Source organism: Ambystoma mexicanum, chromosome 2p (assembly GCF_040938575.1).
Source record: "Ambystoma mexicanum isolate Mex_15411 chromosome 2p, UKY_AmexF1_1, whole genome shotgun sequence".
NCBI lineage: Eukaryota > Metazoa > Chordata > Amphibia > Caudata > Ambystomatidae > Ambystoma > Ambystoma mexicanum.
The window spans coordinates 115,787,908-115,807,333 of record NC_090923.1 but is presented as its reverse complement, the minus strand read 5'-3'; the positions used below and the strand labels follow the sequence as shown (position 1 = coordinate 115,807,333).

The following is a 19,426-nucleotide window of genomic DNA, read 5'->3' as shown; positions in this document are numbered from 1 at the left end:
AGGCACAGATACAGAAATATACAATATAAGCAGTACTATATACAATAGGCCGGTAGTCGGAAGAAGGGTATCTACGCTGAGCAGTGGACAACCAAATGTACATATTTACAATCATTGTGGTGAGGAGCAACAGGGCAGCGAGAGGTCGTTATGAGTCTATAGCTTTGAGCCAGTAGATGGTCTTAGCTCTGAACTGGTGGTAGGGGAGGTCCTCCCTGCAGGGAGGAGGAAGGGAGTTCCAGAATTGAGCTGCTTTTACTGGAAAGCTGTTCCCTCCGGACATTGTACGTTTAAACTTGGGCACCAGGAGGAGGTTGGAGTTGGCCGTTCTAGAAGGGAGAGAAAGGGTGGGTCTGGTGAATCTTGAGATGAGGTATTGAGGGGCTGCTTGGTGGAGACATTTATGAATCAGAGAAACCGATTTGAGGAATATTTTTTCTTTGGTGGATAGCCAATTGACAGACCTTCTGGAATCAGAAATATGGCTTTCTTCGGGATACTGAGGGATGCTCTTAGGGTATTATTTTGAAGGATTTGAATTTTATTTGTGATATATTTGTTGCAGCCTACATATAGAGCGTTGCAATAGTGCAACTGGACAGGATCAGAGCCCTGGCTAGGGTGATACAGTTAGCAGGAAAGAGAAAGGGTTTGGCTGCCCTAATGAGTTTGCATGTATATGAGGTGACGGATGCCATCACATTAACTTGTTTATTGAAGGTGAGGGTAGAATCTAGGTAGAAGCCGAGGGTCTTAACCTCCTTAGCTACCGTAATCTTATTAATGTCGATTACGAACAATGAGAAGTTTTGGTCAAGTTTGTTGAGGTAATGTGTGGAGCCTAGAATGAGGAGTTCTGTCTTGTCATCATTCAGGCATAGACCGTGTGAAGCCATCCATGCCTGGATGATGAGGTACACTTTGTTAATGAAGACCAAATCCTTGTCATAATCCCCCGACAACGGGATGAGGATCTGGGTATCATCGGCGTAATTAGTGTAGGTGATACCCAGATCATCTAGATCATCGAAAAGGGGCTTTGTGAAGATGTTGTATAGTGTTGGGGAGACGCAGGATCCCTGAGGCACACCACATGTGATGGGCGTTGGGTCGGCTGCTGCTAGTAGGGAGAAGACTCTCATCGTGTGGTTATTTAGAAAGGATTGGATCCAGTCAGTTGCCTCTTGAGAGAAGTGGGCTTTTTGTAGGTGGTTGCACAGGATCTCGTGGTCGACCAGGTCAAAGGCAGCTGAGAGATCAAGGAGTAGCAGTAGTGCTGTTTTACCCTGATCCCTCAGCTCGTCTATCTGTGCCTTAAGATCTATAAGTGCAGTTTCGGTACCATGCTGAGGCCTGAAGCCCGATTGTCGGACGCCTAGGAGATGGAAATGCTCGAGGTAATGTTGAATTTGTTGGTATGCTATTTTGTCGAGGATTTTCAGAAGGAATGGTACTGTGGTAATGGGGCGGTAATTAGTGGGAGTAGATGGGTCTAGATTCGGTTTTTTGAGCAAGGGGAGGACCCATGATTGTTTCAAGTTATTGGGTACGGTGCCTGATGTGAAAGACGCATTTATTAGTTTGGTAATAAATGGTGCGAGATCACTGGCCGCATCCTTTATCACTTGTGCAGGGCATATGTCTCCGTGGCAGTTCGATGGTTTGAGGGTGAGAATGACATTTTCTACCTCTTTGGTGGATACTTTGGGGAAGTTAAAGAGGGGATTGTGCGCAGGGGGGTGTGATTGAGTCGGGTGAATCTTTTTGTGGGTGAAGATACTCGGTTTAGTAGAGGAGAGAAGGGATTCTTTTTTAGTGCTTATCTTCGTCTTGAGAGAGGAGATTTTGTTGGCTAAGGTATTTTGTATACCAGTGCACCAATATTTGTCTTTGATGCACGAGTCAGGAGCTTGGATCGGGGATTCAACCTCTTTTAATATTGAGAAGAGCTCTCCAGTGTTGGATTTAGCTTGTGAGATTCGAGTGCTATAGGATATTTGTTTGGCCAGTATAATTTCTTTTTTATATTGGAATGCTAGTCTGCTCAGGTTTTTTAAATTTTTTTCTGAAGGGTGTGCTCTCCAGGTTTTTTCGCAACGTCGCTTTTCCTGTCTGAGGGCTTTAAGATAAGGAGAGAACCAAGAGTTGATATGTTTCCGGGGTTTGCTCTTTTTTAGCTTCAAAGGGGCTATGACATCAATGGATGAGAGCATGACTTTATTGTAAATGTCTACCATCGTGAATGGATCTGTGTGATCTGGAATGGCATATAAGGTTGGTGCGATCACCGGGATCAGATTTTCAGGGGTAATATTCTTTTTGTTTCGGGACTGGACGGCTGGAGCTATACTGTTAGTTTGCGCTGGGGTTGCCTCTAGGGTGAATGAGATCAAGTAGTGGTCTGTCCAGGGCTGGGGGAGTATAGCAGAGACCAGGACTGGGCAATTGTGCACAGCTAACCAGTCCAGAGTTCTACCTTTGGTGTGAGTGGGCTCAGTGATCTTCTGGGTAAAGCCCAGTTCCTCTAAGGTGTTATTGATTGTTGTGGCGTTGGGTTCTCAAAATATATGGAATGTCATTTTTGTTCTGAGGTGGATTGGAAAAAATTGTTGCAGATGTGTTTACCACTATTTATTATGATTTGCCTTGTTTGTTGTGGGTTTGTAAGGCAGTGTTTTAACATGTCCACCCCCATTTCCCACTCCACCTTACAAATGCTGGTGTTTTATCGCCAGCAGGTATTTTCATGCTGAGGTAATGCAGTGGATTCCTATGGAATCTGCATGAAATGACCAGCTGTGAAAAGTAGGGAGATTCCGTAGGAATACATTGTAAGAGCCTCCTGCACTAGTTGAACGCGGTAGGCATTAACATTTTCCACCAATGTGATAGAAAAGTGACACGTGAAGGCTATTTAGCCTATGGTTTACTCCTCACTTTTTACATTACATTGTGGAAAGGAGGACAACTGCCACGTTTTGTACAAACATGTGAACGGAGGCTGTCCCTTCCGTGCTGTGCACGTGGGGAAGAAAATGTCCCACACGGTGATGTCTACACAGTGCAGCTGTTAATCACTGACTAGCTGCAAATATAATCGATGGGTGAAGGCCATTAATGAAACATTAAATAATTTCAGTGCAATAGATAAACCACTCCAAATGATAAAGGCCTCCGTTTCTTTTTGGAATTTCTGATTGTATAATATAAGTGATTTAAAGAATAATCCATGCATTCGGCACAGGGTTCTCCAGACCAATGTTGTGTGCAGAGATTTACCTGTTTGAAAAGTCCACCAAATATTAAATGATTGTATGGGGTGCTTGGAAAGATGGACACGCGTGATTTATACCGTCTATAGCAGCTTATTCCGCTATCCATTCAATGTTGAACAGCACATTTAATATTATATGTAAAAGCTCTTTTGATGCCACATGTGTACCTCAACCTATTTGTCATGCAGCTGTTTTACTGCTGTCAAACGTATTTTGCAATCTTAAACCAGCATTGCACCCACCCACCCAAGCCTAATCTGGAGTTTTTTTGTAATGCTGGTGACCTTCTGTTAATTCTTTTTAAAGCAATTCCTTTTCATTTTGAGAAAGTCTTGTTTCAGAGGTTTTCTATAATTCAGTATAACATTTAATTTCTGTCTATTTTTGACAATGTATTTGAAGCACCTGGCGAGAAGCCACTCTGACTTATGTTCAAGGCAACCCAAATATTAAGAGACATGGGCTCCTTACATTGCAAAGAATGTTTCAAATAAAGCATTCTAACAAATACATTGCGAGATACCAATATATAGAATTCTTGATTTGATACCGCAGGTACAGACTACGTATAAACTATTTGCGTAGTCTAGCCTTGATAATACCAAGGAGATGATTGCCAGGGTTCAGGGAGGATTCCTCTTGCTAATCGGAGGAGGTAGAAGCATTTTTTTGCTATAGCCCTGGACCTGCGGTTCCAATGTGAGGTCGTTCTCCATGAGGATTCCCAGACCTTTTAACACTGTTGACATCTCCAGGTGGGGTTACGATGGGGTTACGATGGTCGTGGGCCATGTGAGGGTTCCCTTGCTGCCAATTGCCCACCCTCCCCTGTTAGCACCCCACTCCCTTTTTCTTTGCTGTCCTCACTGTGTTGTTCCCCCTATGATTGTAAAGCGCTCCTTTGCTTCCCGGAGCTAGGTACACGCTCAATAAATACCCTTTATAGTAAAGTGCAAATGTCAATGATTTATTTAGAATTGGTTGCTCGATGCTAGTTCAGAAATGTTTACCACTATTTTTCCTATGTTGAGCCTTTATAGAATTCCCTATCATCTCCCCAACTTCTTTGTGTGTGGGTGTGCGTGTGTGAGAGAGAGAGAGAGAAAGAGAGAGAGCGAGAGATAGAGATGGGTCTTTTCTCTCTAACCCCATTTGTTCAATATCTGTGGAAACAATGGAAGTGGTGTTCGATTTAGGGAGCAAATCTCATTTAGAGGAACTTGCCAAACAATATTGAATTTGTACAAACCTTTCATGTGTTTGAGGAATTCTAAGGCACAAACCGCTCAACCTGCTGAATCTTCAAAGTGGGGAGTGTGATGCTTTGGGGGGCGATTCTATTAAGATCAATGGAGATAAACCCTCGTATTTGGAGTTTCGGTGATACATTGTTAGGTGGGACGGCGACTATTGAGGTCTATGGAAGTATTGAGGTCTATGGAAGTCGCTTGGCTTATTGGGATTGTTAAAATGAGTTGGAAGAGGGTTATGCCTCATGCCATCATTTTTGGAAGTAGGCCAAAAAAGGACCAGCTGTTTAGTTTCAACCTGTCTACAGATGATCTTGTGACTTCCTTTGGTTCCAACCTACAGGCGGCTGTTTTACTGTCCCCTGAGCTCCCCCAGCAAATCTGATTTCTCCCCTCCTAATAAGCACTACACCTTCTTTTATTTCTCATGCATCCAAATAAGGCTGTCCTCCTCATTTCAAATTCGTCAATTCCCTTTCATCCGCATCTGGTTTTTCAAAGCGTTCTGAAATTGGTTCTAATTGTGTCTGCCTCGAAGGTCTGGGAGCTGAGACACCCAGGCCAGGGTCTGCACCTGCACCCACTGGGTTTCTCGCAGGTCCACAGCTGGTCCCCTGGTGAGTTATCCTGCCTTCCGGCACGGGGGCAGAGGTTAATGTTCGAGGCACGCTCATTCCCATGCACTTTACTCTCCGGGCTGCCTTTGCCATGACAGTGGGATGCCGCTTGATAGATGGCTGCCCTAGTGCCCTCAGGCCAGGCAGGCCACAGTCGCCCCCACAAGAGCAGCTCTGTGCGAAAGCCAGGAGTGTGGGGAGGTTGGCATTGAGAAGGAGGTGCCGTGTGCCTAATTGTTTTTGTTGAAATCGAACCAAGATAATGGTTGCCAAAAAATCGGAGTTCTTCTGGAACGCATAGGCACATCATCAGCATGTTCTTTTAATAATCTGTTTTACATAGCGCTTACCTGGGCCGTTTTTATTTTGTTTCATAGCGCTGTGGAATGTTATTAATGTCATCAACCTGAGAACGAAAGAAAGCTCAATTGATTTTGCCGAGATTCAACCCTATAATCTGCAGATTGAAAAGTCAGCGCAAAACACTTAACCTTCTCGGCTTCTGTACCAGAAGGACATTTGTGCTAAAATGCAGAATGTATCTTTGTACAATTGCTGTACGAGTACGTCCCAGCATGGGGTGTGAATGAATGCTTCTGGCTCTGTGGAGTTGATAAGGTATCTCTAAGGGTTAATCCTGGACCCTACTGCACAGAGTAGGGCGATGGACTTTTTTGTCGAATGTTTATGAAATGAATGCCATTTGAGTGCTAACAACCCGTGTATATGTTTTAAAGGCTTAGTAATTGATGGGAGGGTGTTAGGCCGGGAAAACCACACCACTACCTGCACCCACCCTGAAGAATTATATTGTGAAGACAGCCTCTAATGGCTATAGCCCTGCCTAGCTCTATCCAGCACAAGCTGGCGACCATGTCACATTGTGTATGATTGGAGTAAGTCGAGGCACGGGCAGACTGGATGGGTCTGGCAGTACTTGTTGGTTGCAAAGGAACACTCTTAGCCCCCTTACCCAGGGAACGTAAATGGTCATCCTGTATTAGCACCCACCCCAACCCTCTTGTACTACTCCTTGTGGGATTGGTAAATGTTGCATACAGGAAGGGTGCTGAGGTTCCCATCTCTTTTCCCCAGCCTATATAGCAGAAAAACCCAAACCTTTGTATTAGTTGGTTCACCTCCTCTGGTAAGGTATCAGCCATACTCTTACGTTCATGTTCTTTCTTTCGCGTTTGTTGAAGTGACTCTTGTTTACAGTGTAACTGAGCATTGGAAATAAAACCTCAGCTGTCCAAATATCAAAAGTAAAAACATCCATCGTTATTTCCAATAAGTATTTAATTGTTGCATGCAAATGGCATCATGCAATTTGGTATTAATCCTCTCCCTCTTCTTCATCACAGTCCTTACGAAGTGAGGTCTAGCCTACCTCAGAACCAGGAATCCCTCTTCATTTTAAAGGTGTGCTATCAGTGCTCCAGATAAGATTTTGAGGTGGGAGTATTTTACTCCCTATTTTTAAACTTTGATAGTAAATGTGATTTCAAGAGAGTAAAAATGACTTGTCTCCTTTGCAAGATAGTAAAATGTATGTAACATCCAGACGACACATGCACAAACTGTATGGAAATCATTAATAGGCGGCACACTTCTGCATTTTTACAGAATACACCTTTCATTATTTCTCTAAGGTTTGGCCATTTGATCTCTCCTGTATATATTGCAATGGTGAAAACACAAAAACCTAGCCAATTACATAGTAGAGCAAACATGAATTGTTTTGCTTGTTTTGAGGTTGGATAGCAGAATTCTCTTTTGATGTTTAATGAAAGATCTAATTTCATGGAGCTATTGATACCTAATGGCATGCCAATGTTATGATACAACAGTGCAAAGAGGCAAGGACTCATGCTAAATTCTATATCTAATCTCATGGTATACTGTGGTTTCTCTTCAAACCGAATAAATCTTTTGCCTTTTACTAAGGATTTCCGTGGAGAGGAACCACTCAGTCTATTGAAGCCCTGCCACGTGAAGGTTTAAAAAAAATAAACATGGTGAAATGGTTGTTTATATAGCGCTTTTGCATAGAACATATTTATCACAACTGTCACCAAACCGAAGTTGGTACTCCTTTATCGACCTAAGGCTAGCCTGCTTTAAAGGTCCAATCCCTGCTCTTGAAATGAGTGGACCTCATCCTTCTGACATCACACCTAAAGTGCTTTGTACTACAGGAAGTGGAAGCGACAGGAAAGTGAAAGGGAGGCAAAATGGTGAAAGTTTCCTTACCTTGAACAGATTTCCATCACTACTCTTAACTCCACCCCTGCCCTGCTCAATAGAACAAAAGGCATTTAGAAATGAACCCCTTCTGGTGTGAGATCTAGCTCTTTGTGAATGGGTGAGCCCTTTGATTCCTGTTTCCAGGCCAGCGTCCTGTGGAGTGTCTGTCCCCGGGAGAAGGTGTTACCTGCCCTTATTAAGGTACAAAGACTGGCAACCCACCAGGCTACCTTCCTGCCGGTAGGGCAGGGTCCAGTTTTGTCTGGCGGGAATAGACCTAACCCTTCCACAGCTGAACTTGGCCCACAGGGCTGACACATGTGCAATATCAATTTAACGTGCACTTACCCAATACGCAAAGCATGGTCTCTGCCAGCTGTAACCCGTAGAGAGTTAGATCAGGGGCAGGACTATATAGTGTACTTAGATGTGAGGGTAATTTCTGCTCCAGTGGAGATGAGCAGTACTGCATTTGCCAGGCGAGACTCTGGAATTGTTTGCCGTGAGGTAACTTAAAAATGTTCCTGCTCCAAGAGTACATCAGCTTTGCTGACAGCATGTATGTTTTTGTTCCATGTGTTAATACAAAAGAAAGTAAAATAAAAAACACTAGCGTTGGTAGAGGTGGTATTAGAAGAACCTAGCGCTCACAACTGTTATTTATTCGGAAGCCAAAGCCCTTATCACTTCACAGTCTGATTCCATATGCAGCAAGCCTGTGGAAGCGTAGATGAGTGCTAACATAGCCTAGTTTTTGTCTGGCGTCATATGGTGGAGAAAGTGTTTGAGGGCCTGTAGTTTCTCTTTAGGTCTATCAGCGATTGGGGGTGGGTAAGAAATAGGCCAACCAGCGTTCAGTCGCTCAGGGAGACAGCATGTCTCATATCGGGGCAAAGAGCGCACTCAGAAAGGTACCATAAGACAACCAATCATAGTGCAGGTTTCTCTGTGAAAGGCTGGTGCGGTGCCCCTAAAGAAAAATACAGCACATAAAGGCTGGTGTGGGTGGTTTTGGACAGCCTCCACTGGCTTCATAATGGCAATTTAATTCATTCTTTCATTTTTGTCATTTGTATAGTGCCTTTCACCATAATTATGGTCCCAAAGCGCTGTTTGGTTGAACGCCCTCGGAGAGACCAAAGAACAGAGTGTTACGTATCACCTGGATTCAAAAAGGAGAGCAGGGCCTAAAATGCATAGGAAGACTACATGAGAACAGAATTAGGAAAACACCTACATTTAAAATGGAGGCAGGACCTAAAATGTATAGACAGACATTGAGTGATTGATTTTAGAAACCCCTTATGCAATATGTTGCTACCTTATAAAAGTAGGCTAAATGCAGAATATGACTACCTTACACAACTAGGTTAAATGCAGAATATGGCTACCGTACACAAGTAGGCTAAATGCAGAATATGATATGATATGATACTTTATTTATAACGCGCTTAATAACCAGAGGTTTCTAAGTGCGGATCCGGGGTTCGAACCTGTGTTGCTTCATATCATCTTGCTTCCAAGGCAAGCACGTTGCCCCTAAGCTATCCTCCTGAGAATCTGGCTACCTTACACGAGTCGGCTGAATGAAGAATACGGCCACCTTACACAATCAGGCCAAATGCATTTCATAAATGAAGTTGTAAAACCCTTGAGCTGGTGCCTGACTTGGGCGAGTTTGCTGTCTGCCAGGGGTTTTAATGCCGAGGCTCATACTGACCTGCTTCGTGCCATCGGCATGCGCGTCTGTCCGACACCTCTTGGCTTTTACTATGAACTGTGCCCACATTGGGATGGGAGCCCATCCCCGGCAGTCAGTGATCCATACTGCTGATTCCTAAAAGATAGATTGGTGCGTGGTTTGGTCAGGACGAAGCAATATAGATTGTGCAATCAACAGTCCAAAGCCCGGACACTAATGTATGCGCCCTGTTTCACTTGACCCCCCTATTTCCATGTACAGGTACAGCGCTCCACTAGGCTGGGCCAGCGCTCAACAAATGCAAGGAATAGAAAATAAACTAGATCATATATGGCCGAGTGGGGTTCTCATCAGGCGCTGCAGGCTGAACCCCACTTCTAGCCGTCCTTGGAAGCAGTCGGCGGGAGAGCGGCTTCACAGTTAAGACTTCCCCTGTCGCCCTCCTGTACGAGCCGCTGAAAGATATGGAGGGAAACCACAGTTGTCGTTCTGCCTGACTGCGTCGCAAGCCCGCACGACTAGAAAACAAAACAAGGCCTTGTTTTCGGCGTCTCCCAGCACTGGTTCTCCGTGGAAGCCAGCGCCCTGTCGCCAGCCTGTCCTGGCGACGTGGTCGACCCCGGTAAGAACAATAAGCACATTCAGGCCCAGCTCGTGTGCGCAGTTATTAAAGCTCGGAGCCGTCTGCCTGTGCGCGCGACTTTCATCTTCAGCGCTTTCTTCTGGGCCCACCTCCCTGCTTCTGTTTGTGGAGGGCAGGAGATGCGGGCCTGCCACCTCTGAAGGTAGTCTGGACCCACCAGCGACTTGGATAATTTACCCTGACATCCATCCCCGCCTCCTGCTTTCATAAAAGTGAGGATGAGAAGGCGGGAAGGCATTAAGCCACGGAAGTCAACCTTTTGGAAATAGGCCGTGGCGCCTTCAGAAATATTTATGGAGTTGGGGGAGCATAGTGCAATTTACACCCCCAATATTCGTGGCACACCATTTTGTCCCCTTCTTTTAGATGTCATGACCCCCCCCCAACATTTTCAGCAAAGTTACTCTAGTGCGGGGGAGCACACAGCCCAAAGTTGGGTGGTCACCTACTATTGCTGATAACAGACCTGCATCCTAAATAATGAACATCCCTATGCATTTGCGAGTGCACTGTTATGTTCGGGTTTGTAGTCTTCTACAGCTCACAAACTGATCAGAAAGGCATCATGGCACTATGGAGTGTAGATTGCTTCTTCCATAAGGGACGTTTGGCTGAATTTTTGCATAAATACGTTTTTATGTTTTTGCCAAAGACTTAATAAATTGTCAGGCAGAGAATTCCAAGCGATGGCAGCTAAAAAAATGTAGGCCTTTCGCCAATTCTGGTTTTCTTAATCTTTGGCATGGATCGTTTCAGCAGATTTCTTGACCTTTACAGTCAACAAATGTGATTATTTTGTTTTACGCCACGTATAGCCAGCCGTATGTACCATACACATAATTTTAAAGGCTGCCCATTTTATAACTGGAAACCATTGTAGGAATGTCAGTCCTTTGGAGATCTGTTAACATGTTTGGATTTTCAACTTACCATCGTTGCTGCATTTTGAACCCATTGTTATATTGAGCAAGACTCTCGTAGCACTAAATCGATTCTGTTGTTGCCGTCGAAAGGTGATAGAACATACACGTTTAAGACAAAACCGAATGGTCAAAAGTAAGAAGAGGCAGCATGTTTAGTTTCCTTAGTTGGAAAAAAACAGTTTTATCCACCTGGGCTATTTATGGTTCCATGGACAAATGTTCATCCACCAGAATGTCCAGGTATCATACTCCTGGAGATTGAGTCGCTGTGTTGTGTTCCAGACATTGGGAGCCAGAACATATAACTCCATGGATTCACCCTAGAATTTAACACCAGCAGCTCAGTTTATGTTAATGTTAAAGAGCACTTGTACCGTATAATATCTTCTCCGGAGTGGTCCTCTGGCGCTCTGGCGGATCTGAAAGGAGAGTGTGTAGGAGGAGTGTGGGGGGTTAGGGAATAGCAGGACTAGGTAAAGTGAGAGTTGTGATGTCCTGTTGACAACTACAGTTCGGTTTGCACCGCTCGCTGAGCTTGGGTGATATTTTCAGGTTGGTACAATTCCCACGTGATGTTGTGCTTGGTTGGCTATGTGTTGTTGTTTGTTGCAGTGTGATGAAGTGCGTGCGGATTGCTGTAAAGAAATGTGGTTGTGTATGTTTGTGTTAGAGAAGTGTATGTGGAAATGGAGGTTTTTAGAGTTGGGTCAGTAGGGATATTCTTACCTCTTAGCTTTGGACGTCTGTGCTCATCTTCTCTGTCCATCCAGTGTGACGGATAGTATGTGGCAGTTTAATCGATTGGCACTGCTTAGGGTGGTGGCTTTCCTCTGTAGTTTTCTAGCTGTTTGTGGGCATCTGAGATGATTAAGTTAGGGGGTTTTGGTCCCTCCCTGGGTTTCTTGTGCGGGGTCCCTACCTACCGAGATCGGGTGCCCTGAGGACTGTTGGGTTGCCAGTATTGGTTAATGTTCCCCCTGTCTGTGGCTGGGGGTCCTGTTTCCAGGGTAATGACTAGAGTGGGGTATTGTAGGGAATAGTTCTTTCTTCGACTTTCTCCCTGGCTTGTGCTCCCATGGCAGGAGACCGATGTAGGGGGGCATGATAAAACACATTTCGGGCTTATACCTTTGTCTTTCCTCCCGCCCCTTACCTCCGGTGTCCCCGCTTGCAAAAGTACTGTGATCACCCTGGGTGTGCCACACCTGACCCATTCCTTATCCCAGTGTGGCACATCCAGGGTGATCACAGTACTTTTGCAAGCGTGGGACACCGAAGATAGGTAAGGGGCAGGGTAAAGACAAAAGTATAAGCCAGTAATGCGTTTTATCATGCCCCCCTACATCGGTCTACTGCCATGAGAGCACACTTAGGGTGACCGCAAGGCTTGGCAGGCAGGATCAACCAGGTAATTTCTTTCTTTGTGGGTGCTGCATGGAGCATTGGCTTGGCCATCCTGAGTGGAGGTCAGGCTTCTAAAAACTGTCAGAACGGACTATGCGCCTTAAAAAGGAAACCATTTTTTTCCTTTCTACTTGTTGTTGGGAGAGATTTCTCTGAATGCAATGTTCCCTCCATATTATGGACCCCACAAACATTTTGCTTTTGTTTAGCTATCCTGACCTGACTTTTTCCAGTAGAGTACAGCCTTCAGCTGCGCTCCCCTGGGCTTTTGCTAATTTGTTATGGGGAAACTGACACAGCCTTCTCGGTGATACCCAGGTTATCACAGAGACGGTTGAGCAGGATTCTATGGTTGAGTCGGGACGAACTGGTGGCAGCAGTTTACTTTTCTGGTATTTTAACTACTTTTTATTGAACCGTACTGCTTTTACCGCAGATGGCTCATGACTGTGGCCAGTGCCGAAAATGGCAGTGCCACATAGTCTTTTGTTCTGTCCTTTGGCCATGTTGTCCCTTTGCCTTCCCTCTGGTCAAGCTGACCCGGCAATTCCTTATTTGGGCAAGCAGCCTCCCGCGGGCTCCTGCATGTCACGTGTGCTGGTACCCTGGAAGAGGGTTGGGACTGTCTGGTCCCAATCCACACTACTGGTGGCGGATGTCTGGTGTACATGAATTCATTGGGACCACCGTGGACCATGATTGGACCACGACTGGCGTACATGCAAGGGAGCAGATCTTCCATTGGTTGTCTAGATTTGATCACGCATCGAACTTTGGATAAGAGAAGGGGCCCTGCATCCATTCCAGGTCGATCTACAGTAGTTCATCTTGAACTACCGAAGGAACCAAGTATCCTGTGAGCTGAAGCGACCCATGGACCCGCCGGAGACAAGCTGAAAGGTTTGGCACCCTGAGCCCGCTGTTGTCCCGTCAGACCCCTGTTTCACTCTCGACCTTAGAAGGCCTGCGAGGGCGCTTCAACCCTTTTGACTAGTGAGAACAACTACTCTCGGCGTCTCCTGATTTCCCACCAAAAGAGCCTTCTCGTAAGTGTTCCTGGGCCGTCCAGTGAACTGACCAGCTCTATCCTGGGACATCGCATATCAGTGCCCCCTGTTTTGTGTTGAGGCCTGGAACTTTAGGAATCCCTATCTTGTGGCTCCCAACACTCTCCTGCCAAATGTGAAAGCCCTAGCTCCTCTGGTTTGCGAACTAGGAGAGTGCATCACTCTGCAAGCTTGTGCGGTCCATGCCTTACTGTGTTGTGGTGACAGTCATTGTAGGTGGCTTTCCCGCCTTATTTGCTGTGCCCTGAGTCCTGATGCACTGGAATTGTGTTCTTCCTCCCTTCGTGAGCCGAGTTGTGGCTACTGTCCCAACACAGATGATCGTCCTGTCGCGCAGCACCTGAGAGCCAGATTGAAGATCAATTGCAGGATTTGCAACCTCAGACGACCTCGACTAAACTGGCATAGTTTGGTATGGATTGAAGCAAGGGCCTGTGAGTACTTGCATAACTTACCAGTGGTCCCTGGCTCATCCATCTAACTTTACGCAGAAGGGTTCCTTGGGATCCTCTCTTTGGCTTCAATTGCCTGCTCTCCCTAGCCTGTTTCGAACATCGGAAACTGCTCTGTCCATGAGAGCAGGCCCTTCCTGACTATTGGAACTTCTTCTACCCCCTTCAGGACCCTTATCTAACTGTCCCAGCATCTTGAAAAGGTACTGTCTTCACTTAACGCACGACCGCACGTTTTTACGCACTGCTGTACTTTGAGCACAAGGCTCCCCACTTCGAAGGGCTTGATTGAATAAGTTAGGGTTTGCATGCTGTAGGTTGCCTGATGCGTAAATTGTGTTAACCCCCTTCTGTTACAGGCTGTGGATGTTTTACTCCCTTTATCGCATTAGGCTACAGTAGTTGCATATATGTTGAATAGTGATATGCTAATGTGGTCACTGTTGCATTATTAATTGGGTTATTCGTGTTGTTTTATTGGGCCTAAAATAAATGTATATGTACTTTTGATATACACCCGTCTAAGAGTATTCTGTGGTGTCTTTACTGCGTGGGCTCATTGTGGTCTTCTGATCACTCTCACCCCTCATGAGATTTAGTCTTGACTGCCTGCCAAGCTACCGTGATTGGTCTTGCTTACCCAGAAGGTAGGGTGGCTTCCCAAACTTCTGTTGATCAGGCCAGAGTTTACAAATCCATTCTAACACTTGTCGCCCTACTCTTCCTCCAACTCAACTTGTTTCTCTCCCTCTCTACTCCTCTCTCTGGTCCACCAAAATACCTCCATCTACTACTATTCACCATCTCTCTCTACTACCCTCTACTATCCAGTACTCCCCACTCCTCTCCACATCCCCACTTCACTTTTGTCCACTCCCCCTCTCTGCTACACTCCACTGCCCTCTACACTCCACCCCTCCTTCTCACACAGTCCTTTCACTCTCTCATGCACCTTTTCCACATACTCTTCCCTCTGTGAGGGGTCAGTAATGCGAGGCAGACAACTGCTTGTAGTTTTCTCAAAGTATGACATTTTATTAAAGTCAATGTTTTCAAATAAAGCCTTGCCCTACTCTACCGAGGAATTCCCTACCTAGTCTAAAGGATAAGGGAACAATCTCTAGCATGGGTAAACTGGCCCTCACTCTAAAGAACAAACATACTTAGGAAATTATAAAACAACGCAAGATAATAAACAATATTTGATGACCTTCACCTGCCTTGGGTAAGATCCTTTCCCCAGGTTTTAGAGTAAACTACCAAATGTTCAAAGGGAAAAAAGTCTTGAACCAGTTCTTATCAATTTCAAGTCAAAGCAAAAGTGCATCAAACAAAAATCCACTGGCAACAGCACCACCGACCTGCGTCCCGCGGTCTAACTGATTTACAAAATAGTTCAGTTGCCTGGCAACGTATCTATGCAAGCACCCAGTGCGTGAATAGCAGCATAAACACGGCTCTGGTTTTAATTGTACTTTTAAAAAATATCCTGGAAACCAGAGCTGTACCAATAATATGCAAAACCTCAATCATCACTCCAACCTTTAAAAAGGGGGACTGCACATCCCCAGTTAGCTATCGCCCAATAGTCCTACTGGACACAGATAGTATGATCTTCTCTGTGCTCATTTTGAAAGAAATTGAGGACTGTAAGCTGGAAACCAATTGCTTGTAAAAGTTCCAAACCAGTTTCAGGCAGGGTATGGGGACTGAGCTAAATGGGCTTGTGATTAACAGCTTTATCGAAATGGACGGTGGGAAGGGAGCGGATCCTTTGCATGTTGCCTGTGTGAATCTGACTCAAGCATTTGATTTAGTGGACAGATTACGGCTCTGGTCTAAATTGAATTTTCCTGAAATTCTTCTAGCAATTCTTGTCCTTTTACGTACAAATACAACACTTAGTCAGGCTGGGTAGGAAGGGCTCTGTCTCTACGGCAATTCTCATTGCCAGTGGGGCTCCGGCAGGGGTGTGTTCTGGTCCCCTGCCATTTTCATTTATACCTGTCTGATTTGGTAGAAAGCTTAGACCCTATTGTGTTTGTGCTGGCAAAAATTGCAAGTGAGCATATTTCCTGGCTGTTACGCTGATGATGCTCTATTACTGGATCAGACCCAAGTGGGTTTACAGCATCTTTTATCTTGTTTTTGTGACTACACTTTGGTGCATGAATTGAAGGTCAATCCGCAGAAAACAAGTATAATGGTTTTCAATGGCTCTAGAGTAAGGCCTGTCAAATATACTTGGTTATTAGGTGATGTAAGGGTGCAGAAGTAAATGATCAACACAATGGTGGCATGTTTATTGCTATAAACATTTATTAAAGAAATGAGGGTTGGGGAAAACGTATCTTTCTCTAATTATAAGAGGGGTTCCTTGCTTCAAAGAATAATCTAAGGAGTTTGACAGGATGTCCAAAGAAAAAAGTCCACCATCGTGTGAAACCTATTTCCAGCCCATACACTAGGAACTCAAATTAAGGTGCAAGGTGATCTTCTTTGGTTCAAAAGAATGTCTTTCTTCTTCTGGATGTGGGTGTAAAAGTTATTTTCCAGCTCGTAAAACAAAGTTCAAATGGTGCACAAACAAACTTCCAAAGGATGTGCAACCCTGTGATAAAACGGTTGCTGGGTCCTCAAAATGCCAAGAGAATGTGTCCCTTCTCTTGGCTTTCCCATAATGTGCCCAAACACCTGGGGGAATGACTCCCTTCCCCTGGTTTCTATTCAGCTTCTTCAAAGTGCCAAGAGAATGCCTCCCTTCTCTTGGCTTGGTATAGTGTTCACAAACAGCAGTGGCGGTATGCTTCCCTTACCCTGGTTCCAGCTTCTCTTACAGCCAACCTGCTTGACTAAACTGCCAGGTACTGTGACTATAAAGATTTCCAATGATTCAGTCCTCATTTGGGTGTGAGTCCAGACTCTCCTTTCTGACTTATATTCTGTTTTCTGCAGGACTTTGTATATTCCCCTGCCACGTACTAAAAGGGCGGTTTTGGGTATGTTAAAGTTTTCTCACCTCCGTCAGGGCCCCAGACCCTGTCTTCTGCGTTTTGCTCAGCCTTTCAATTTCTCCTCCAACTTCTTGGGGCCCTGTGCCTCCCTGACAACCCGCTTACCTTTCTTCCCGGTCCACGGTGGTCGCTGGTCTTTCCGGGTGCCTGGAGTCTGCTGTGGGGCTTCCCTGACCTTCGTGGTCATTTTGCGGCGACTCTGCATTCAAAATCTTCTTTTGGGGAATGCCACGTGTCCCTCTCGTGTTCTCCAGTCTGCTACGATGCCAGGAGTTTCTCCTGACAGGTTTGTGGAGTGGTCCTTCTGCTCCGGACCTGCTCCGCTTCTGCTTGCTCCCACCTCAGTGTCTCCGTCAGCATTCTTCCTTCTCTCGGGTCTCTGCTTGCTCTCGCGGCTCCCCCAGGGAAGGCTCAGTGCCATTCCCAGTCCTCCTTCTGTTTTTATATTCCGTTGTACTACACATTGACTAGACCACGCTATTTGGACTTGTGCGGTATTCTGCATTACTCTGCGCCTCTTCCTCACCTCAGTTTTTCAGTTAGTGTTCACATGGGTAGTCACCATTGTCCCTCGTCTCAGTGTAAGGCAAGGAATTGGTTATCTTCTACCTTACAATAATACATAGAGGAGGGAGGGATTGGGTTGCCCTAAATAGGGTAAGAGGGTAAGCGAGTGGACAATGGAGTATTTACATATAGTGTTCTCCCTGTAATGTTGTCTCCCATCCCATAAGGAATTCCCTCACCCATGTGATGCTCCCATGGTGCACCACCTCCAGGGGGACTATTGGACTGTGGCCCCACCAGTCTGGCCCCATTGGAGGGGTCCCCCCTACGGGAGAAGGGACGATATCCAAGGATGGTAGGTTCTAGTATAAGATACCTAGGTTTCACATTGATGAAAGTTTCCCATCGAGCAACATTAAGTGATGAAATTACTTGAGTGGATCCCAATTTGGGGCACAGATGCAATTTATTGTGTGCAAGTACTGTCAATTTACTCTAATTTCACTTATACAGTTTTATAAATTGAAAGTACTTCCAGCTGATCTATATGTTACCTAAGGGTCCGGCGCGCTTGACAAATAAATAAACAAACAAACATATGGACTTGAACCAGTTCATTTTTGGAAGATTTTGACTTTGGAAAATTAGAAGAGAAAATTTGGCGCAAGGCTCTGAACTTGTCTAACTGCATCCCCGTAGTGTTTATATGGTATGAACTTGGGTTATTGTCGATGTATGCCGTGATCATCTGGAAGGCCATATCCCTTTACAGAAAAATAATCATGGGGAATGAAAACACTTTTGTGCTACGTACTCAGATTGACATGAGTAACTCTTGGCTGTTTAATCAGTTTTAAGTGTAGATGCACTAATACGCTGGTTAGGTTGAATATAAATTATTTTCTTGTCGATAATCCAGAGGAAGTTAAAAACAAAATCTATGAAAATTATTGGTTCAAAAGATGTGATTCTAGGGATTCTTACAAATTGTTTCATGATATCAGTTTAGAGAATAAGAGCTTGGGATCTGTTCCCCTGTATGTAAGCTAATGCCCCAATGGTCGCTTCTTAAGAACTCTCCTTAGACTCAGGTTTAATTTACTGCATACTCGATATTCATCTCGAAACTCAGTGTTGATAAGAACTGCAGATTTTGTCACCAATCTGTTGAATCACTGAAACACATTTTATATCCAGTGCCCTGAGTTGCAGGTTCTACAGTTTGTTCATGATGCTGCTTATCGTAATGAGGATTCCTTTTGGTACAGGATTTTAGTGGTCGGTCTACTTCACTTTAATTGTGATTGTGTCCTTTTTAACTAATGTGATCGATGAATTTGAATAATTGTGCTGTGATTTATATTGACTGTATTTATCTGTTTTTATGCAGGATATTTTCAGTCTTACTGGATACTTCAATGATAGTTTATTGAAGTGAATTGAATAGTTACGTTTATACCTTTTTATGAGGTGTTTTAATCTTTATTGTAACTTTATAACTTTTTAAAACTTTTGTATAAAGTTTTTTTTAAACTAATACAATATAATTAAAAAAAAAACAGAGGACTTCAAAAGACCATTTCAACTGCCAGGCAGTGGGTTAGAAACCCTTTACATTTTCCCCTGAACTACCAGCTAAAGAACTGAAGACACCTGATGCCCTGTTATTTACTGTAATATGCATTAGTGGAAAAAGAAAATTCTTTTAAATGTTACACAGGGACTTACTATTTTGTGCATAATTCTGAAACGGAATACTGCAGCAAAATAATAATTTTTGTAAAGTATTCAGCTTGAGATGCTCTATTCGGTGACAAATGTGTTTTTTAATTATGCAAATTAGGCGAATTTGTATTTTGAGGCTTAGAAATGGCATGTCATATATCCTAGCGTCCGCAGTGAAGAGCCCATTACTTTGAGATAGGAAGATAATTTGATAGAAAGGTAAGAGTGAGATAAATTGAAAAATGTATAACTCAGTACCCATTCATGCTATTATGATAAATTGCATTTTGATATGCACCAGAGAGAGAAATCCGGTAAATCAATTAGTAAAGTGGTAATATGTGTGGAAATTAATAATTCAGAATGTAACCCTATTTAATAAAAGAAATCCCTGAGCTGACATCACATTAAATGGGAGGGAAACTGGGTTTAGACGTTACTCCCATCAGTCTGCCCTCTTCATTAATATTCCCAATGACTGCACTTGGGTATGTCTGCAGTGATGTCACTTTTGGAACATTGTCCAATCACCTACATTGACCAATTAGATTGGGGAAAGTGTACACACCTCAAAAGGTGGGATTACTGTTCTATATAAGA

At 44.4% G+C, this 19,426-nt stretch overlaps 1 protein-coding gene and 1 non-coding gene across 3 annotated transcripts in view; both read left to right on the top strand.

The window, feature by feature from the left end:
• The window catches only part of EEFSEC (eukaryotic elongation factor, selenocysteine-tRNA specific), a 1,309,919-nt gene that overhangs the window by 187,408 nt on the left and 1,103,085 nt on the right, over window positions 1–19,426 (top strand). The window lies entirely within an intron of this gene.
• On the top strand, window positions 7,041–7,159 carry LOC138568221 (U5 spliceosomal RNA). The gene has a single exon (XR_011302564.1). It is a non-coding gene; the product is annotated as a U5 spliceosomal RNA (small nuclear RNA).